The sequence below is a fragment of the Symphalangus syndactylus genome, chromosome 18 (genome assembly GCF_028878055.3).
Source record: "Symphalangus syndactylus isolate Jambi chromosome 18, NHGRI_mSymSyn1-v2.1_pri, whole genome shotgun sequence".
In the NCBI taxonomy this organism is placed as follows: domain Eukaryota; kingdom Metazoa; phylum Chordata; class Mammalia; order Primates; family Hylobatidae; genus Symphalangus; species Symphalangus syndactylus.
Window position 1 is genome coordinate 53,394,604 of NC_072440.2, and position 24,088 is coordinate 53,418,691.

Consider the following 24,088-nt stretch of genomic DNA (forward strand, 5'->3'; position numbering starts at 1 on the left):
CATTCAATTCCTTCCCGTACACTTCTATTCCCGTCCACTCCATTCCATTTTATCCCATTCCACACCATTCCACTCCTCCCCACTCCCTTCCTTTCTTCTCCATTTCACTCCACTGCACTCCAGTGCACTGTTTTCCATTGCATTCCATTGCATTCCACTCCATTCTCTTTCATTCTGTTCCGTTGTATTCCATTCCATTCCATTATTCCCATTCCATTCCATTCTACACCAAATCACTCCACTCCAATCCACTGCATTCAGTTCCATTCCATTCTGTTCCATTCCACACCTTTCCACTCCACTACACTACCTTCCTTTCTTCTCCATTCCACTCCACTGCACTGCACTATTTTCCATTCCGTTCCATTCCTTTCCGTTCCATTCCATTCCTTTCCATTCCAATTGAATCCACTCTACTGCCCTCCGTTGCACTCCATTCCACTCCATTCCATTTCATTCCACTCCTCTCCATTCCATTCCTACCGATTCCAGTGCACTCCACTCCACTCCTCTCCATTCCATTCATTAGCAATACACTGCACTCCAATCTGCTCCATTGCATTCCATTCCATTCCTTTTCATTCCCTTCCATTGTATTCCATTTCATTCCATTACTTTCCATTCCATTTTTTCTACTCCAGTACACTCCACTCCAATTCATTGTGTTCCATTCCATCCTGTTCCATTGCATTCCATTCCATTCGTTTCTAATCGACTCTTCTCCACTGCACTCCTCTCTTCTCCACTGCATTCCATTCCTTCCCATTCGCATCCATTCCATTTCCCTCTATTCCATTCCACTCCATGCAATTCCATTGCATTCCATTCCATTCCATTCCATTCATTTCCATTCCACTCCTTTCCACTGCAGTCCACGCCCTTCCTTTCTTCTGCATTCCTCTCCACTCCACTCCAATGCACTTTTTTCCATTCCATTCCATTCCATTCCATTCCATTCCATTCCATTCCATTCCATTCCATTCCATTACATCCTTGCCGCTAGAATCCACTTCACTCCACTAAAATCCATTCCATTCCATTTCATTCAATTGAAATCCACTCTTCTCCACCCCACTCCTCTCCAATCTTCTTCTTTCAATTCCTTGCCATCAGCCTGCATTCCATTCCAATCCATTCCATACCATTCCATTGCACAACATTCCATTCCATTCCATTCCATTCCACTCCAATCCTCTCCACTAAACTCCCTTCCTTTCTTCTCCATTCCACTCCACTGCACTCCACTGCTCTTTTTTCCATTCCATTCCATTCCATTCAATTCCATTGCATTCCATTCCATTCCTATTTATTCCATTCCATTCCAATCCATTCCATTCCACTGCATTCCATTCCATTCCATTCCATTCCATTCCATTCCATTCCATTCCATTCCATTCCATTCCCATTCATTCCATTCCACTGCATTCCATTCCATTCCATTCCATTCCGTTCCCAATCTTTCCATTCCATTCCATTCCATTCCATTCTGCTGCATGCATCTCCACTCCAATCCACTGTATTCCATTCTATTTCACTCCACTCCATTCCATTCCATTAAAACTGAATCTACTCTACTCCCCTCTATTCCACTCCACTCCATTCCACTCCATTCCATTCCTTTGCATTCCACTCCACTCTACTACACTCCTCTCCATTCCGTTCATTTCCAATTCACTGCACTCGACTCCACACCATTCCATTCCATTACACTCAATTCCTCTCCACTCCACTCTGTTCTTTTTTTCTCCATTCGACTTCCCTGCATTCCACTGCACTTTGTTCCATTCCGTTCCTTTGCATTCCATTCCATTCCATTTCATTCCAATCCGTTCCATTGCATTCCACCCCATTCCACTCCATTCTACTCCCTTCCATTCTTCTCCATTCCAGTGCACTACACTCTACTTTACTTTTTCCATTGCATTTCATTCCATTCCATTCCATTCCATTCCATTCCATTCCATTCCATTCCATTCCATTCCATTTCATCCCATTCCATTCAAATTCTGTTGCATTCCATTCCATTCCATTCAATTCCATTCCTTTCTTTTCAACAAGAATCCACTCCATTCCACTCCAATCGTTTCGATTCCATTGCATTCATTTCAACTCCACTCTTCTCCACTCCAATCCTTCCGACTCCACTGCAATCCAATCCTTCCCATTCAACTCCCTTCCAGTCCTCTACATTCCATTCCAATCCATTCCATTCGATTTCATTCTACTCATCTAAATTCCTTCCTTTCTTCTCCATTCCACTCCAGTGCAATTTTTTCCATTCCATTCCATTCCATTCCATTCCATTCCATTCCATTCCATTCCATTCCATTGCATTCCATTCCATTCCATTCCATTCCATTGCTTTCCATTCCATTCCCATTTATTCCATTCCATTCCATTCCATTCCATTCCATTCCCATTCATTCCATTCCATTGCATTCCATTCCCAATCATTCCATTCCTTTGCATTCCATTACATTGCATTCCTTCAATTCCATTCCATTCCCAATCATTCCATTCCATTCCATTCCATTCCATTCCATTCCCCTGCACGCAACTCCACTCCAATCCACTGTATTCCATTCTATTCCATTCCATTCTATTCCATTCCATTAAAACTGAATCGACTCTACTACCCTCTATTCCACTCCATTCCATTCCACTCCATTCCATTCCTTCCCATTCCACTCTACTCATCTACACTCCTCTCCATTCCATTCATTTCCAATTATCTGCACTTGACTCCACACCATTCCATTCCATTCCATTCCATTCCATTCCATTCCATTCCACTCCATTCCATTGCATTCCATTTGCCTCCACGCAACTAATTTCCAATCCACTGCATTCCATTCCATTCCATTCTCTTCCATTCCTTTCCATTCCACATGAATCCACTCTACTCTCCTCCGTTCCACTCCACTCCAATGCATTCCATTCCTTTCCATTCCATTCAAATCCACTCTTCTCCACTCCACTCCTCTCCACTCCTTCCCATTCCATTCATTTCAAATACACTGCACTCCACTCCACTCCATTCCAATTCACTTCATTCGTTTTCATTCATTTCCAGTGTATTGCAGTGCATTCCATTACTTTCCATTCCATTCCATTCTTCTAAAATCCACTCCACTCCAATCCACTTTTTCCATTCCGTTCCATACCATACCATTCCATTCCAGTCCATTCCATTCCTTTCCATTCTTTTCCCCTGGAATCCACTCGACTCCACTCCAATCCATTCCATTCCATTCCATTCCATTCAAATCCACTGTTCTCCACTCCACTCCTCTCCACTCCACTGTATTCCATTCCTACCCATTCGCCTCCATTCCAGTCCACTCTATTCCATTCCATTCCATCCCAATCCATTCCATTCGATCCCATTCCATTCCATTCCACCCAATCCCATTCCATTCCATTCAATCCCATTCCATTCCATTCCATTCCATTCCATTCCATTCCATTCCATTCCATTCCATTCCATATTTTTCCATTCCATTCAATTCCATTACTTTCCACTAGAATCCACTCCACTTCAATCCATTCCATTCCATTCAGTTCAAATCCACTCTTCTCCACTCCACTCCTCTCAACTCCACTGCGTTCCATTCCTTCCCATTGGCCTCCATTCCATTCCATTCCATTCCATTCCATTCCATTCCACACCAGTCCATGACTCTCCATTCCATTTCACTACTTTCCTTTCTTCTGCGTTCCACTCCACTGGACTCCACTGCACTTTTTTCCATTCCTTTCAATTCCATTTCATTCATTTCCCTTCCATTCCTTTCCATTCCATTCCATTCCATTACTTTCCGTTCCGTTCCTTTCCATTCCATTCCATTCCATTCCATTCCATTCCATTCCATTCCATTCTTTTGCTCTAGAATCCACTCCACTCCACTCCATTCCAATCAATTCCTTTCTGTTACATTCTATTCAAGTTCACACTTTGCCACTCCATTCTGTCCACTCCACTGCATTCCATTCCTTTTCATTAGCCTCCATTCGAATCAACTCCTTTCCTTTCCATTCCATTCCATTTCATACCATTCCCTTCCCTTCCACTTCTTTCCACTTCACTTCACTCCCTTCTTTTCTTCTACATTCAACTCCACTAAACTCCACTGCACTTTTTTCCATTCCATTCCATTCCATTGCATTCAAATCCACTCTTCTCCACTCCACACCTCTCCACTCCACTGCATTCCTTTCCTTCCTATTTGCCTCCATTCCAATCAACTCCATTCCATTCCATTCCATTTCAGTCCATTCCATTCCATTCCATTCCACTCCACTCCACTGCATTCCTTTCCATTTTTGTCCATTCCACTCTATTCCACTCCACTGCATTCCAATCCTTCCCATTCACCTCCATTCCAGTCAACCCCAGTCCATTCCATTCCATTTCTTTCCATTCCATTCCATTCCCATTCATTCCATTCCATTGCATTCCATTCCACTGCATTCCATTCCATTCCATTCCATTCCTTTCCCAATCATTCCATTCCATTCCATTCCATTCCATTCTGCTGCATGCATCTCCACTCCAATCCACTGTATTCCATTCTATTTCATTCCACTCCATTCCATTCCATTAAAACTGAATCTACTCTACTCCCCTCTATTCCACTCCACTCCATTCCACTCCATTCCATTCCTTTGCATTCCACTCCACTCAACTACACTCCTCTCCATTCCGTTCATTTCCAATTCACTGCACTCGACTCCACACCATTCCATTCCATTACACTCAATTCCTCTCCACTCCACTCTGTTCTTTTTTTCTCCATTCGACTTCCCTGCATTCCACTGCACTTTGTTCCATTCCCTTCCTTTGCATTCCATTCCATTCCATTTCATTCCAATCCGTTCCATTACATTCCACCCCATTCCACTCCATTCTACTCCATTCCATTCTTCTCCATTCCAGTGCACTACACTCTACTTTACTTTTTTCCATTGCATTTCATTCCATTCCATTCCATTCCATTCCATTCCATTCCATTCCATTCCATTCCATTTCATCCCATTCCATTCAAATTCTGTTGCATTCCATTCCATTCCATTCAATTCCATTCCTTTCTTTTCAACAAGAATCCACTCCATTCCACTCCAATCCTTTCCATTCCATTGCATTCATTTCAACTCCACTCTTCTCCACTCCAATCCTTCCGACTCCCCTGCAATCCAATCCTTCCCATTCAACTCCCTTCCAGTCCTCTACATTCCATTCCAATCCATTCCATTCGATTTCATTCTACTCATCTAAATTCCTTCCTTTCTTCTCCATTCCACTCCACTGCAATTTTTTCCATTCCATTCCATTCCATTCCATTGCATTCCATTCCATTCCATTCCATTCCATTCCATTGCTTTCCATTCCATTCCCATTTATTCCATTCCATTCAATTCCCATTCATTCCAGTCCATTGCATTCCATTCCCAATCATTCCATTCCTTTGCATTCCATTCCATTGCATTCCATTCAATTCCATTCCATTCCCAATCATTCCATTCCATTCCATTCCATTCCATTCCATTCCATTCCATTCCATTCCATTCCATTCCATTCCATTCCCCTGCACGCAACTCCACTCCAATCCACTGTATTCCATTCTATTCCATTCCATTCTATTCCATTCCATTAAAACTGAATCGATTCTACTACCCTCTATTCCACTCCATTCCATTCCACTCCATTCCATTCCTTCCCATTCCACTCTACTCATCTACACTCCTCTCCATTCCATTCATTTCCAATTATCTGCACTTGACTCCACACCATTCCATTTCATTCCATTCCATTCCATTCCATTCCACTCCATTCCATTGCATTCTATTCGCCTCCACGCAACTAAATTCCAATCCACTGCATTCCATTCCATTCCATTCTATTCCATTCCTTTCCATTCCACATGAATCCACTCTACTCCCCTCCATTCCACTCCACTCCAATGCATTCCATTCCTTTCCATTCCATTCAAATCCACTCTTATCCACTCCACTCCTCTCCACTACTTCCAATTCCAATCTTTTCAAATACACTGCACTCCACTCCACTCCATTCCAATTCACTTCATTCCTATTCATTCATTTCCATTGTATTGCATTGCATTCCATTACTTTCCATTCCATTCCATTCTACTAAAATCCACTCCACTCCAATCCACTTTTTCCATTCCATTCCATACCATTCCATTCCATTCCATTCCATTCCTTTCCATTCTTTTCCCCTGGAATCCACTCGACTCCACTCCAATCCATTCCATTCCATTCCATTCCATTCAAATCCACTGTTCTCCACTCCACTCCTCTCCACTCCACTCTATTCCATTCCTACCCATTCGCCTCCATTCCAGTCCACTCTATTCCATTCCATTCCATCCCAATCCATTCCATTCGATCCCATTCCATTCCATTCCACCCAATCCCATTCCATTCCATCCAATCCCATTCCATTCCATTCCATTCCATTCCATTCCATTCCATTCCATTCCATTCCCTATTTTTCCATTCCATTCCATTCCATTACTTTCCACTAGTATCCACTCCACTTCAATCCATTCCATTCCATTCAGTTCAAATCCACTCTTCTCCACTCCACTCCTCTCAACTCCACTGCGTTCCATTCCTTCCCATTGGCCTCCATTCCATTCCATTCCATTCCATTCCATTCCATTCCATTCCATTCCACACCAGTCCATGACTCTCCATTCCATTTCACTACTTTCCTTTCTTCTGCGTTCCACTCCACTGAACTCCACTGCCCTTTTTTCCATTCCTTACAATTCCATTTCAATCATTTCCCTTCCATTCCTTTCCATTCCATTCCATTCCATTCCATTCCATTCCATTCCATTCCATTCCATTCCATTCCATTCTTTTGCTCTAGAATCCACTCCACTCCACTCCATTCCAATCAATTCCTTTCTGTTACATTCTCTTCAAGTTCACACTTTTCCACTCCATTCTGTCCACTCCACTGCATTCCATTCCTTTTCATTAGCCTCCATTCGAGTCAACTCCTTTCCTTTCCTTTCCATTCCATTTCATACCATTCCATTCCCTTCCACTTCTTTCCACTCCACTTCACTCCCTTCTTTCTTCTACATTCCACTCCACTAAACTCCACTGCACTTTTTTCCATTCCATTCCATTCCATTGCATTCATATCCACTCTTCTCCACTCCACACCTCTCCACTCCAGTGCATTCCTTTCCTTCCTATTTGCCTCCATTCCAATCAACTCCATTCCATTCCATTCCATTTCAGTCCATTCCATTCCACTCAACTCCACTGCATTCCCTTCCATTTTTGTCCATTCCACTCCTTTCCACTCCACTGCATTCCAATCCTTCCCATTCACCTCCATTCCAGTCAACCCCAGTCCATTCCATTCCATTTCTTTCCATTCCATTCCTTTCCATTACATTCCATTCCATTCCACTCCATTCCAATCCACTACACTCCCTTCCTTCCTTCTCCATTCCATTCCACTCCATTCCACTCCACTACACTCACTTCCTTTTTCTCCATTCCATTCCACTACACTCCACTTTTTTTCATTCCATTCCATTCCATTCCATTCCATTCCATTCCATTCCATTCCATTCTATTACAGTAGAATCCACTCCACTCCACTCCACTCCATTCCATTCCTTTCCATTCCATTCAAATCCACTCTTCTCCACTCCACTCCTCTCCACTCCACTGCATTCCATTCCTTCCCTTTCGCCTCCATTTCATTCCATTCCATTCCATTCCATTCCACTCCACTCCATTCCATTCCATTCCATTCCTTTTCATTCATTTTCATTGTATTCAATTCAATTCCATTATTTCCATTCCATTCCATTCCACTCCAAACCACTCCACTCCTATCCACTGCATTCCATTTGATTCCATTTCGTTCCAATACACTCCATTCCACTCCACTCCCTTTCTTTCTTTTCAATTACACTCCACTGCACTGCACTGCTTTGCACTTTTTTCCATTCCATTCCATTCCATTTCTTTCCCTTCCGCCTGAACCGACTCTATTACCTTCCGTTCCACTCCATTCCATGCTATTCCATTCCATTCCATTACACTCCTTTCCATTCCTTCCCATTCCAGTCCACTCCACTCCAATCCTCTCCATTCCATTCATTTCCAATACACTGAGCTCCACTGTACTCCATTCCATTCCACTCTGTTACTTTTCATTCCCTTCCATTGTATTCCATTCCATTCCATTATATTCCAATCTACTCCCGTCCACTCCACTCTGATCCAATGCGTTCCATTACATTCTGTTCCATTGCATTCCATTCCATTCAGTTCAAACCCACTGTTCTCCAATGCACTCCTCTCCAATCCACTGCATTTTATTCCTTCCTGTGCGCCTCCATTCCAGTCCACTCCATTCCATTCCATGCCATTCCATTCCATTCCATTCCATTCCTTTCTTTTACATTTGAATCCACTCCACTCCAATCAAATCCATTGTATTGCATTCCATTCAATTCAAATCCACTATTCTCCACTCCACTCCTCTCCATTCTACTGCATTCAATTCCTTCCCGTACACTTTTATTCCCGTCCACTCCATTCCATTTTATCCCATTCCACACCATTCCACTCCTCCCCACTCCCTTCCTTTCTTCTCCATTTCACTCCACTGCACTCCAGTGCACTGTTTTCCATTGCATTCCATTGCATTCCACTCCATTCTTTTTCATTCTGTTCCGTTGTATTCCATTCCATTCCATTATTCCCATTCCATTCCATTCTACACCAAATCACTCCACTCCAATCCACTGCATTCAGTTCCATTCCATTCTGTTCCATTCCACACCTTTCCACTCCACTACACTACCTTCCTTTCTTCTCCATTCCACTCCACTGCACTGCACTGCACTATTTTCCATTCCATTCCATTCCTTTCCGTTCCATTCCATTCCTTTCCATTCCAATTGAATCCACTCTACTGCCCTCCGTTGCACTCCATTCCACTCCATTCCATTTCATTCCACTCCTCTCCATTCCATTCCTACCGATTCCAGTGCACTCCACTCCACTCCTCTCCATTCCATTCATTAGCAATACACTGCACTCCAATCTGCTCCATTGCATTCCATTCCATTCCTTTTCATTCCCTTCCATTGTATTCCATTTCATTCCATTACTTTCCATTCCATTTTTTCTACTCCAGTACACTCCACTCCAATTCATTGTGTTCCATTCCATTCTGTTCCATTGCATTCCATTCCATTCGTTTCTAATCGACTCTACTCCACTGCACTCCTCTCTTCTCCACTGCATTCCATTCCTTCCCATTCGCATCCATTCCATTTCCCTCCATTCCATTCCACTCCATGCCATTCCATTGCATTCCATTCCATTCCATTTCATTCATTTCCATTCCACTCCTTTCCACTGCACTCCACGCCCTTCCTTTCTTCTGCATTCCTCTCCACTCCACTCCAATGCACTTTTTTCCATTCCATTCCATTCCATTCCATTCCATTCCATTCCATTCCATTCCATTCCATTACATTACATTCTTTGCCGCTAGAATCCACTTCACTCCACTAAAATCCATTCCATTCCATTTCATTCAATTGAAATCCACTCTTCTCCACCCCACTCCTCTCCAATCTTCTTCTTTCAATTCCTTGCCATCAGCCTGCATTCCAGTCCAATCCATTCCATACCATTCCATTGCACAACATTCCATTCCATTCCATTCCATTCCACTCCAATCCTCTCCACTAAACTCCCTTCCTTTCTTCTCCATTCCACTCCACTGCACTCCACTGCTCTTTTTTCCATTCCACTCCATTCCATTCAATTCCATTGCATTCCATTCCATTCCTATTTATTCCATTCCATTCCAATCCATTCCATTCCAATGCATTCCATTCCATTCCATTCCATTCCATTCCATTCCATTCCATTCCAATCCCATTCATTCCATTCCACTGCATTCCATTCCATTCCATTCCATTCCTTTCCCAATCATTAAATTCCATTCCATTCCATTCCATTCTGCTGCATGCATTTCCACTCCAATCCACTGTATTCCATTCTATTTCACTCCACTCCATTCCATTCCATTAAAACTGAATCTATTCTACTCCCCTCTATTCCACTCCACTCCATTCCACTCCATTCCATTCCTTTGCATTCCACTCCACTCAACTACACTCCTCTCCATTCCGTTCATTTCCAATTCACTGCACTCGACTCCAAACCATTCCATTCCATTCCACTCAATTCCTCTCCACTCCACTCTGTTCTTTTTTTCTCCTTTCGACTTCCCTGCATTCCACTGCACTTTGTTCCATTCCGTTCCTTTGCATTCCATTCCATTCCATTTCATTCCAATCCGTTCCATTGCATTCCACCACATTCCACTCCATTCTACTCCCTTCCATTCTTCTCCATTCCAGTGCACTACACTCTACTTTACTTTTTTCCATTGCATTTCATTCCATTCCATTCCATTCCATTCCATTCCATTCCATTCCATTCCATTCCATTCCATTCCATTTCATCCCATTCCATTCAAATTCTGTTGCATTCCATTCCATTCCCTTCAATTCCATTCCTTTCTTTTCAAAAAGAATCCACTCCATTCCACTACAATCCTTTCCTTTCCATTGCATTCATTTCAACTCCACTCTTCTCCACTCCAATCCTTCCGACTCCACTGCAATCCAATCCTTCCCATTCAACTACCTTCCAGTCCTCTACATTCAATTCCAATCCATTCCTTTCGATTTCATTCTACTCATCTAAATTCCTTCCTTTCTTCTCCATTCCACTCCACTGCAATTTTTTCCATTCCATTCCATTCCATTCCATTCCATTCCATTCCATTTCATTCCATTGCATGCCATTCCATTCCATTCCATTGCTTTCCATTCCATGCCCATTTATTCCATTCCATTCCATTCCATTCCATTCCCATTCATTCCATTCCATTGCATTCCATTCCCAATCATTCCATTCCTTTGCATTCCATTCCATTGCATTCCATTCAATTCCATTCCATTCCCAATCATTCCATTCCATTCCTTTCCATTCCATTCCTTTCCTTTCCATTCCATTCCCCTGCACGCAACTCCACTCCAATCCACTGTATTCTATTCTATTCCATTCCATTCTATTCCATTCCATTAAAACTGAATCGACTCTACTACCCTCTATTCCACTCCATTCCATTCCACTCCATTCCATTCCTTCCCATTCCACTCTACTCATCTACACTCCTCTCCATTCCATTCATTTCCAATTATCTGCACTTGACTCCACACCATTCCATTCCATTCCATTCCATTCCATTCCATTCCATTCCATTCCATTCCATTCCATTCCACTCCATTCCATTGCATTCCATTCGCCTCCACGCAACTAATTTCCAATCCACTGCATTCCATTCCACTCCATTCTATTCCATTCCTTTCCATTCCACATGAATCCACTCTACTCCCCTCCGTTCCACTCCACTCCAATGCATTCCATTCCTTTCCATTCCATTCAAATCCACTCTTCTCCACTCCACTCCTCTCCACTCCTTCCCATTCCATTCATTTCAAATACACTGCACTCCGCTCCACTCCATTCCAATTCACTTCATTCCTTTTCATTCATTTCCATTGTATTGCATTGCATTCCATTACTTTCCATTCCATTCCATTCTACTAAAATCCACTCCACTCCATTCCACTTTTTCCTTTCCATTCCATACCATACCATTGCATTCCATTCCATTCCATTCCTTTCCATTCTTTTCCCCTGGAATCCACTCGACTCCACTCCAATCCATTCCATTCCATTCCATTCCATTCAAATCCACTGTTCTCCACTCCACTCCTCTCCACTCCACTGTATTCCATTCCTACCCATTCGCCTCCATTCCAGTCCACTCTATTCCATTCCATTCCATCCCAATCCATTCCATTCGTTCCAATTCCATTCCATTCCACCCAATCCCATTGCATTCCATCCAATACCATTCCATTCCATTCCATTCCATTCCATTCCATTCCATTCCATTCCATTCCATATTTTTCCATTCCATTCCATTCCATTACTTTCCATTAGATTCCACTCCACTTCAATCCATTCCATTCCATTCAGTTCAAATCCACTCTTCTCCACTCCACTCCTCTCAACTCCACTGCGTTCCATTCCTTCCCATTAGCCTCCATTCCATTCCATTCCATTCCATTCCATTCCATTCCACACCAGTCCATGACTCCCCATTCCATTTCACTACTTTCCTTTCTTCTGCGTTCCATTCCACTGGACTCCACTGCACTTTTTTCCATTCCTTTCAATTCCATTTCATTCATTTCCCTTCCATTCCTTTCCATTAAATTCCATTCCATTCCATTCCATTCCATTCCATTCCATTCCATTCCGTTCCGTTCCGTTCCGTTCCGTTCCGTTCCATTCCATTCCATTCCATTCCATTCCATTCCATTCCATTCCATTCCATTCCATTCTTTTGTTCTAGAATCCACTCCACTCCACTCCATTCCAATCAATTCCTTTCTGTTACATTCTATTCAATTTCACACTTTGCCACTCCATTCTGTCCACTCCACTGCATTCCATTCCTTTTCGTTAGCCTCCATTCGAGTCAACTCCTTTCCTTTCCATTCCATTCCATTTCATACCATTCCATTCCCTTCCACTTCTTTCCACTCCACTTCACTCCCTTCTTTTCTACTCCATTCCACTCCATTAAACACCACTGCACTTTTTTCCATTCCATTCCATTCCATTGCATTCAAATCCACTCTTCTCCACTCCACACCTCTCCACTCCACTGCATTCCTTTCCTTCCTATTTGCCTCCATTCCAATCAACTCCATTCCATTCCATTCCATTTCAGTCCATTCCATTCCATTCCATTCCACTCCACTCCACTGCATTCCCTTCCATTTTTGTCCATTCCACTCCTTTCCACTCCCCTGCATTCCAATCCTTCCCATTCACCTCCATTCCAGTCAACCCCAGTCCATTCCATTCCATTTCTTTCCATTCCATTCCATTCCCATTCATTCCATTCCATTGCATTCCATTCCACTGCATTCCATTCCATTCCATTCCATTCCTTTCCCAATCATTCCATTCCATTCCATTCCATTCCATTCCATTCCATTCCATTCTGCTGCATGCATCTCCACTCCAATCCACTGTATTCCATTCTATTTCATTCCACTCCATTCCATTCCATTAAAACTGAATCTACTCTACTCCCCTCTATTCCACTCCACTCCATTCCACTCCATTCCATTCCTTTGCATTCCACTCCACTCAACTACACTCCTCTCCATTCCGTTCATTTCCAATTCTCTGCACTCGACTCCACACCATTCCATTCCATTACACTCAATTCCTCTCCACTCCACTCTGTTCTTTTTTTCTCCATTCGACTTCCCTGCATTCCACTGCACTTTGTTCCATTCCGTTCCTTTGCATTCCATTCCATTCCATTTCATTCCAATCCGTTCCATTGCATTCCACCCCATTCCACTCCATTCTACTCCCTTCCATTCTTCTCCATTCCAGTGCACTACACTCTACTTTACTTTTTTCCATTGCATTTCATTCCATTCCATTCCATTCCATTCCATTCCATTCCATTCCATTCCATTCCATTCCATTCCATTCCATTTCATCCCATTCCATTCAAATTCTGTTGCATTCCATTCCATTCCATTCAATTCCATTCCTTTCTTTTCAACAAGAATCCACTCCATTCCACTCCAATCCTTTCCATTCCATTGCATTCATTTCAACTCCACTCTTCTCCACTCCAATCCTTCCGACTCCACTGCAATCCAATCCTTCCCATTCAACTCCCTTCCAGTCCTCTACATTCCATTCCATTCCATTCCATTCCATTCCATTCCATTCCATTGCATTCCATTCCATTCCATTCCATTCCATTCCATTGCTTTCCATTCCATTCCCATTTATTCCATTCCATTCCATTCCATTCCATTCCATTCCATTCCATTCCCATTCATTCCATTCCATTGCATTCCATTCCCAATCATTCCATTCCTTTGCATTCCATTCCATTGCATTCCATTCAATTCCATTCCATTCCCAATCATTCCATTCCATTCCATTCCATTCCATTCCATTCCATTCCATTCCATTCCCCTGCACGCATCTCCACTCCAATCCACTGTATTCCATTCTATTCCATTCCATTCTATTCCATTCCATTAAAACTGAATCGACTCTACTACCCTCTATTCCACTCCATTCCATTCCACTCCATTCCATTCCTTCCCATTCCACTCTACTCATCTACACTCCTCTCCATTCCATTCATTTCCAATTATCTGCACTTGACTCCACACCATTCCATTCCATTCCATTCCGTTCCATTCCATTCCATTCCATTCCACTCCATTCCATTGCATTCCATTCGCCTCCACGCAACTAATTTCCAATCCACTGCATTCCATTCCATTCCATTCTATTCCATTCCTTTCCATTCCACATGAATCCACTCTACTCCCCTCCGTTCCACTCCACTCCAATGCATTCCATTCCTTTCCATTCCATTCAAATCCACTCTTCTCCACTCCACTCCTCTCCACTCCTTCCCATTCCATTCATTTCAAATACACTGCACTCCACTCCACTCCATTACAATTCACTTCATTCGTTTTCATTCATTTCCAGTGTATTGCAGTGCATTCCATTACTTTCCATTCCATTCCATTCTACTAAAATCCACTCCACTCCAATCCACTTTTTACATTCCATTCCATACCATTCCATTCCATTCCATTCCATTCCATTCCTTTCCATTCTTTTCCCCTGGAATCCACTCGACTCCACTCCAATCCATTCCATTCCATTCCATTCCATTCAAATCCACTGTTCTCCACTCCACTCCTCTCCACTCCAATGTATTCCATTCCTACCCATTCGCCTCCATTCCAGTCCACTCTATTCCATTCCATTTAATCCCAATCCATTCCATTCGATCCCATTCCATTCCATTCCACCCAATCCCATTCCATTCCATCCATTCCCATTCCATTCCATTCCATTCCATTCCATTCCATTCCATTCCATATTTTTCCATTCCATTCCATTCCATTACTTTCCACTAGAATCCACTCCACTTCAATCCATTCCATTCCATTCAGTTCAAATCCACTCTTCTCCACTCCACTCCTCTCAACTCCACTGCGTTCCATTCCTTCCCATTGGCCTCCATTCCATTCCATTCCATTCCATTCCATTCCATTCCATTCCACACCAGTCCATGACTCTCCATTCCATTTCACTACTTTCCTTTCTTCTGCGTTCCACTCCACTGGACTCCACTGCACTTTTTTCCATTCCTTTCAATTCCATTTCATTCATTTCCCTTCCATTCCTTTCCATTCCATTCCATTCCATTCCATTCCATTCCATTCCTTTCCGTTCCGTTCCATTCCATTCCATTCCATTCCATTCCATTCCATTCCATTCTTTTGCTCTAGAATCCACTCCACTCCACTCCATTCCAATCAATTCCTTTCTGTTACATTCTATTCAAGTTCACACTTTGCCACTCCATTCTGTCCACTCCACTGCATTCCATTCCTTTTCATTAGCCTCCATTCGAATCAACTCCTTTCCTTTCCATTCCATTCCATTTCATACCATTCCATTCCCTTCCACTTCTTTCCACTTCACTTCACTCCCTTCTTTTCTTCTACATTCCACTCCACTAAACTCCACTGCACTTTTTTCCATTCCATTCCATTCCATTGCATTCAAATCCACTCTTCTCCACTCCACACCTCTCCACTCCACTGCATTCCTTTCCATCCTATTTGCCTCCATTCCAATCAACTCCATTCCATTCCATTCCATTTCAGTACATTCCATTCCATTCCATTCCACTCCACTCCACTGCATTCCCTTCCATTTTTGTCCATTCCACTCCTTTCCACTCCACTGCATTCCAATCCTTCCCATTCACCTCCATTCCAGTCAACCCCAGTCCATTCCATTCCATTTCTTTCCATTCCATTCCATTCCCATTCATTCCATTCCATTGCATTCCATTCCACTGCATTCCATTCCATTCCATTCCATTCCTTTCCCAATCATTCCATTCCATTCCATTCCATTCCATTCTGCTGCATGCATCTCCACTCCAATCCACTGTATTCCATTCTATTTCATTCCACTCCATTCCATTCCATTAAAACTGAATCTACTCTACTCCCCTCTATTCCACTCCACTCCATTCCACTCCATTCCATTCCTTTGCATTCCACTCCACTCAACTACACTCCTCTCCATTCCGTTCATTTCCAATTCACTGCACTCGACTCCACACCATTCCATTCCATTGCACTCAATTCCTCTCCACTCCACTCTGTTCTTTTTTTCTCCTTTCGACTTCCCTGCATTCCACTGCACTTTGTTCCATTCCCTTCCTTTGCATTCCATTCCATTCCATTTCATTGCAATCCTTTCCATTGCATTCCACCCCATTCCACTCCATTCTACTCCCTTGCATTCTTCTCCATTCCAGTGCACTACACTCTACTTTACTTTTTTCCATTGCATTTCATTCCATTGCATTTCATTCCATTCCATTCCATTCCATTCCATTTCATCCCATTCCATTCAAATTCTGTTGCATTCCATTCCATTCCATTCAATTCCATTCCTTTCTTTTCAACAAGAATCCACTCCATTCCACTACAATCCTTTCCATTCCATTGCATTCATTTCAACTCCACTCTTCTCCACTCCAATCCTTCCGACTCCACTGCAATCCAATCCTTCCCATTCAACTCCCTTCCAGTCCTCTACATTCCATTCCAATCCATTCCATTCGAATACATTCTACTCATCTAAATTCCTTCCTTTCTTCTCCATTCCACTCCACTGCAATTTTTTGCATTCCATTCCATTCCATTCCATTCCATTCCATTGCATTCCATTCCAATCCATTCCATTCCATTCCATTGCATTCCATTCCATTCCATTCAATTCCATTCCATTCCATTCCATTCCATTCCCATTTATTCCATTCCATTCCATTCCCATTCATTCCAGTCCATTGCATTCCATTCCCAATCATTCCATTCCTTTGCATTCCATTCCATTGCATTCCATTCAATTCCATTCCATTCCCAATCATTCCATTCCATTCCATTCCATTCCATTCCATTCCATTCCATTCCATTCCATTCCACTGCACGCAACTCCACTCCAATCCACTGTATTCCATTCTATTCCTTTCCATTCTATTCCATTCCATTAAAACTGAATCGATTCTACTACCCTCTATTCCACTCCATTCCATTCCACTCCATTCCATTCCTTCCCATTCCACTCTACTCATCTACACTCCTCTCCATTCCATTCATTTCCAATTATCTGCACTTGACTCCACACCATTCCATTTCATTCCATTCCATTCCATTCCATTCCATTCCATTCCACTCCATTCCATTGCATTCCATTCGCCTCCACGCAACTTATTTCCAATCCACTGCATTCTATTCCATTCCATTCTATTTCATTCCTTTCCATTCCACATGAATCCATTCTACTCCCCTCCGTTCCACTCCACTCCAATGCATTCCATTCCTTTCCATTCCATTCAAATCCACTCTTATCCACTCCACTCCTCTCCACTCCTTCCCATTCCAATCTTTTCAAATACACTGCACTCCACTCCACTCCATTCCAATTCACTTCATTCCTTTTCATTCATTTCCATTGTATTGCATTGCATTCCATTACTTTCCATTCCATTCCATTCTACTAAAATCCACTCCACTCCAATCCACTTTTCCATTCCATTCCATACCATTCCATTCCATTCCGTTCCATTCTTTTCCCCTGGAATCCACTCGACTCCACTCCAATCCATTCCATTCCATTCCATTCCATTCAAATCCACTGTTCTCCACTCCACTCCTCTCCACTTCACTCCTCTCCACTCCACTGTATTCCATTCCTACCCATTCGCCTCCATTCCAGTCCACTCTACTCCATTCCATTCCATCCCTATCCATTCCATTCGATCCCATTCCATTCCATTCCACCCAATCCCATTCCATTCCATACAATCCCATTCCATTCCATTCCATTCCATTCCATTCCATTCCATTCCATATTTTTCCATTCCATTCCATTCCATTACTTTCCAGTAGAATCCACTCCACTTCAATCCATTCCATTCCATTCAGTTCAAATCCACTCTTCTCCACTCCACTCCTCTCAACTCCACTGCGTTCCATTCCTTCCCATTGGCCTCCATTCCATTCCATTCCATTCCATTCCATTCCATTCCATTCCATTCCATTCCATTCCACACCAGTCCATGACTCTCCATTCCATTTCACTACTTTCCTTTCTTCTGCGTTCCACTCCACTGAACTCCACTGCACTTTTTTCCATTCCTTTCAATTCCATTTCATTCATTTCCCTTCCATTCCTTTCCATTCCTTTCCATTCCATTCCATTCCATTCCATTCCATTCCATTCCATTCCATTCCATTCTTTTGCTCTAGAATCCACTCCACTCCACTCCATTCCAATCAATTCCTTTCTGTTACATTCTATTCAAGTTCACACTTTGCCACTCCATTCTGTCCACTCCTCTGCATTCCATTTCTTTTCATTAGCCTCCATTCGAGTCAACTCCTTTCCTTTCCATTCCATTCCATTTCATACCATTCCATTCCCTTCCACTTCTTTCCACTCCACTTCACTCCCTTCTTTTCTTCTACATTCCACTCCACTAAACTCCACTGCACTTTTTTCCATTCCATTCCATTCCATTGCATTCAAATCCACTCTTCTCCACTCCACACCTCTCCACTCCACTGCATTCCTTTCCTTCCTATTTGCCTCCGTTCCAATCAACTCCATTCCATTCCATTCCATTTCAGTCCATTCCATTCCATTCCATTCCACTCCACTCCACTGCATTCCCTTCCATTTTTGTCCATTCCTCTCCTTTCCACTCCACTGCATTCCAATCCTTCCCATTCACCTCCATTCCAGTCAACCCCAGTCCATTCCATTCCATTTCTTTCCATTCCATTCCTTTCCATTACATTCCATTCCATTCCACTCCATTCCAATCCACTACACTCCCTTCCTTCCTTCTCGATTCCATTCCACTCCATTCCACTCCACTACACTCACTTCCTTCTTTCTCCTTTCCATTCCACTACACTCCCCTTTTTTTATTCCATTCCATTCCATTAAATTCCATTCCATTCCATTCCATTCCATTCCATTCTATTACAGTAGAATCCACTCCACTCCACTCCACTCCATTCCATTCCTTTCCATACCATTCAAATCCACTCTTCTCCACTCCACTCCTCTCCACTCCACTGCATTCCATTCCTTCCCTTTCGCCTCCATTTCATTCCATTCCATTCCATTCCACTCCACTCCATTCCATTCCATTCCATTCCTTTTCATTCATTTTCATTGTATTCAATTCAATTCCATTATTTCCATTCCATTCCATTCCACTCCATACCACTCCACTCCTATCCACTGCATTCCATTTGATTCCATTTCGTTCCAATACACTCCATTCCACTCCACTCCCTTCCTTTCTTTTCAATTCCACTCCACTGCACTGCACTGCTTTGCACTTTTTTCCATTCCATTCCATTCCATTTCTTTCCCTTCCGCCTGAACCGACTCTATTACCTTCCGTTCCACTCCATTCCACGCTATTCCATTCCATTCCATTACACTCCTTTCCATTCCTTCCCATTCCAGTCCACTCCACTCCAATCCTCTCCATTCCATTCATTTCCAATACACTGCGCTCCACTGTACTCCATTCCATTCCATTCTGTTACTTTTCATTCCCTTCCATTGTATTCCCATTCAACTCCCTTCCAGTCCTCTACATTCCATTCCAATCCATTCCATTCGATTTCATTCTACTCATCTAAATTCCTTCCTTTCTTCTCCATTCCACTCCACTGCAATTTTTTCCATTCCATTCCATTCCATTCCATTGCATTCCATTCCATTCCATTCCATTCCATTGCTTTCCATTCCATTCCCATTTATTCCATTCCATTCCATTCCATTCCGTTCCCATTCATTCCATTCCATTGCATTCCATTCCCAATCATTCAATTCCTTTCATTCCATTCCATTGCATTCCATTCAATTCCATTTCATTCCCAATCATTCCATTCCATTCCATTCCATTCCATTCCATTCCATTCCATTCCATTCCCCTGCACGCAACTCCACTCCAATCCACTGTATTCCATTCTATTCCATTCCATTCTATTCCATTCCATTAAAACTGAATCGACTCTACTACCCTCTATTCCACTCCATTCCATTCCACTCCATTCCATTCCTTCCCATTCCACTCTACTCATCTTCACTCCTCTCCATTCCATTCATTTCCAATTATCTGCACTTGACTCCACACCATTCCATTCCATTCCATTCCATTCCATTCCATTCCATTCCACTCCATTCCATTGCATTCCATTCGCCTCCACGCAACTAATTTCCAATCCACTGCATTCCATTCCATTCTATTCCATTCCTTTCCATTCCACATGGATCCACTCTACTCCCCTCCGTTCCACTCCACTCCAATGCGTTCCATTCCTTTCCATTCCATTCAAATCCACTCTTCTCCACTCCACTCCTCTCCACTCCTTCCCATTCCATTCATTTCAAATACACTGCACTCCACTCCACTCCATTCCAATTCACTTCATTCCTTTTCATTCATTTCCATTGTATTGCATTGCATTCCATTACTTTCCATTCCATTCCATTCTACTAAAATCCACTCCACTCCAATCCACTTTTTCCATTCCATTCCATACCATTCCATTCCATTCCATTCCATTCCTTTCCATTCTTTTCCCCTGGAATCCACTCAACTCCACTCCAATCCATTCCATTCCATTCCATTCCATTCAAATCCACTGTTCTCCACTCCACTCCTCTCCAATCCACTCTATTCCATTCCTACCCATTCGCCTCCATTCCAGTCCACTCTATTCCATTCCATTCCATCCCAATCCATTCCATTCGATCCCATTCCATTCCATTCCACCCAATCCCATTCCATTCCATCCAATCCCATTCCATTCCATTCCGTTCCCTATTTTTCCATTCCATTCCATTCCATTACTTTCCACTAGTATCCACTCCACTTCAATCCATTCCATTCCATTCAGTTCAAATCCACTCTTCTCCACTCCACTCCTCTCAACTCCACTGCGTTCCATTCCTTCCCATTGGCCTCCATTCCATTCCATTACATTCCATTCCATTCCATTCCATTCCACACCAGTCCATGACTCTCCATTCCATTTCACTACTTTCCTTTCTTCTGCGTTCCACTCCACTGAACTCCACTGCACTTTTTTCCATTCCTTTCAATTCCATTTCATTCATTTCCTTTCCATTCCTTTCCATTCCATTCCATTCCATTCCATTCCATTCCATTCCATTCCGTTCCGTTCCGTTCCGTTCCATTCCATTCCATTCCATTCCATTCCATTCCATTCCATTCCATTCCATTCTTTTGCTCTAGAATACACTCCACTCCACTCCATTCCAATCAATTCCTTTCTGTTACATTCTCTTCAAGTTCACACTTTGCCACTCCATTCTGTCCACTCCACTGCATTCCATTCCTTTTCATTATCCTCCATTCGAGTCAACTCCTTTCCTTTCCATTCCATTCCATTTCATACCACTCCATTCCCTTCCACTTCTTTCCACTCCACTTCACTCCCTTCTTTTCTTCTACATTCCACTCCACTAAACTCCACTGCACTTTTTTCCATTCCATTCCATTCCATTGCATTCAAATCCACTCTTCTCCACTCCACACCTCTCCACTCCACTGCATTCCTTTCCTTCCTATTTGCCTCCATTCCAATCAACTCCTTTCCATTCCATTCCATTTCAGTCCATTCCATTCCATTCCATTCCACTCCACTCCACTGCATTCCCTTCCATTTTTGTCCATTCCACTCCTTTCCACTCCCCTGCATTCCAATCCTTCCCATTCACCTCCATTCCAGTCAACCCCAGTCCATTCCACTCCATTTCTTTCCATTCCATTCCATTCCCATTCATTCCATTCCATTGCATTCCATTCCACTGCATTCCATTCCATTCCATTCCATTCCTTTCCCAATCATTCCATTCCATTCCATTCCATTCCATTCCATTCTGCTGCATGCATCTCCACTCCAATCCACTGTATTCCATTCTATTTCATTCCACTCCATTCCATTCCATTAAAACTGAATCTACTCTACTCCCCTCTATTCCACTCCACTCCATTCCACTCCATTCCATTCCTTTGCATTCCACTCCACTCAACTACACTCCTCTCCATTCCGTTCATTTCCAATTCACTGCACTCGACTCCACACCATTCCATTCCATTACACTCAATTCCTCTCCACTCCACTCTGTTCTTTTTTTCTCCATTCGAATTCCCTGCATTCCACTGCACTTTGTTCCATTCCGTTCCTTTGCATTCCATTCCATTCCATTTCATTCCAATCCGTTCCATTGCATTCCACCCCATTCCACTCCATTCTACTCCGTTCCATTCTTCTCCATTCCAGTGCACTACACTCTACTTTACTTTTTTCCATTGCATTGCATTCCATTCCATTCCATTCCATTCCATTCCATTCCATTCCATTCCATTCATTTCATCCCATTCCATTCAAATTCTGTTGCATTCCATTCCATTCCATTCAATTCCATTCCTTTCTTTTCAACAAGAATCCACTCCATTCCACTCCAATCCTTTCCATTCCATTGCATTCATTTCAACTCCACTCTTCTCCACTCCAATCCTTCCGACTCCACTGCAATCCAATCCTTCCCATTCAACTCCCTTCCAGTCCTCTACATTCCATTCCAATCCATTCCATTCGATTTCATTCTACTCATCGAAATTCCTTCCTTTCTTCTCCATTCCACTCCACTGCAATTTTTTCCATTCCATTCCATTCCATTCCATTCCATTGCATTCCATTCCATTCCATTCCATTCCATTGCATTCCATTCCATTCCATTCCATTCCATTGCTTTCCATTCCATTCCCATTTATTCCATTCCATTCCATTCCATTCCATTCCCATTCATTCCATTCCATTGCATTCCATTCCCAATCATTCCATTCCTTTGCATTCCATTCCATTGCATTCCATTCAATTCCATTCCATTCCCAATCATTCCATTCCATTCCATTCCATTCCATTCCATTCCATTCCATTCCATTCCATTCCCCTGCACGCAACTCCACTCCAATCCACTGTATTCCATTCTATTCCATTCCATTCTATTCCATTCCATTAAAACTGAATCGACTCTACTACCCTCTATTCCACTCCATTCCATTCCACTCCATTCCATTCCTTCCCATTCCACTCTACTCATCTACACTCCTCTCCATTCCATTCATTTCCAATTATCTGCACTTGACTCCACACCATTCCATTCCATTCCATTCCATTCCATTCCATTCCATTCCATTCCACTCCATTCCATTGCATTCCATTCGCCTCCACGCAACTAATTTCCAATCCACTGCATTCCATTCCATTCCATTCTATTCCATTCCTTTCCATTCCACATGAATCCACTCTACTCCCCTCCGTTCCACTCCACTCCAATGCATTCCATTCCTTTCCATTCCATTCAAATCCACTCTTCTCCACTCCACTCCTCTCCACTCCTTCCCATTCCATTCATTTCAAATACACTGCACTCCACTCCACTCCATTCCAATTCACTTCATTCGTTTTCATTCATTTCCAGTGTATTGCAGTGCATTCCATTACTTTCCATTCCATTCCATTCTACTAAAATCCACTCCACTCCAATCCACTTTTTACATTCCATTCCATACCATACCATTCCATTCCATTCCATTCCATTCCATTCCTTTCCATTCTTTTCCCCTGGAATCCACTCGACTCCACTCCAATCCATTCCATTCCATTCCATTCCATTCAAATCCACTGTTCTCCACTCCACTCCTCTCCAATCCACTGTATTC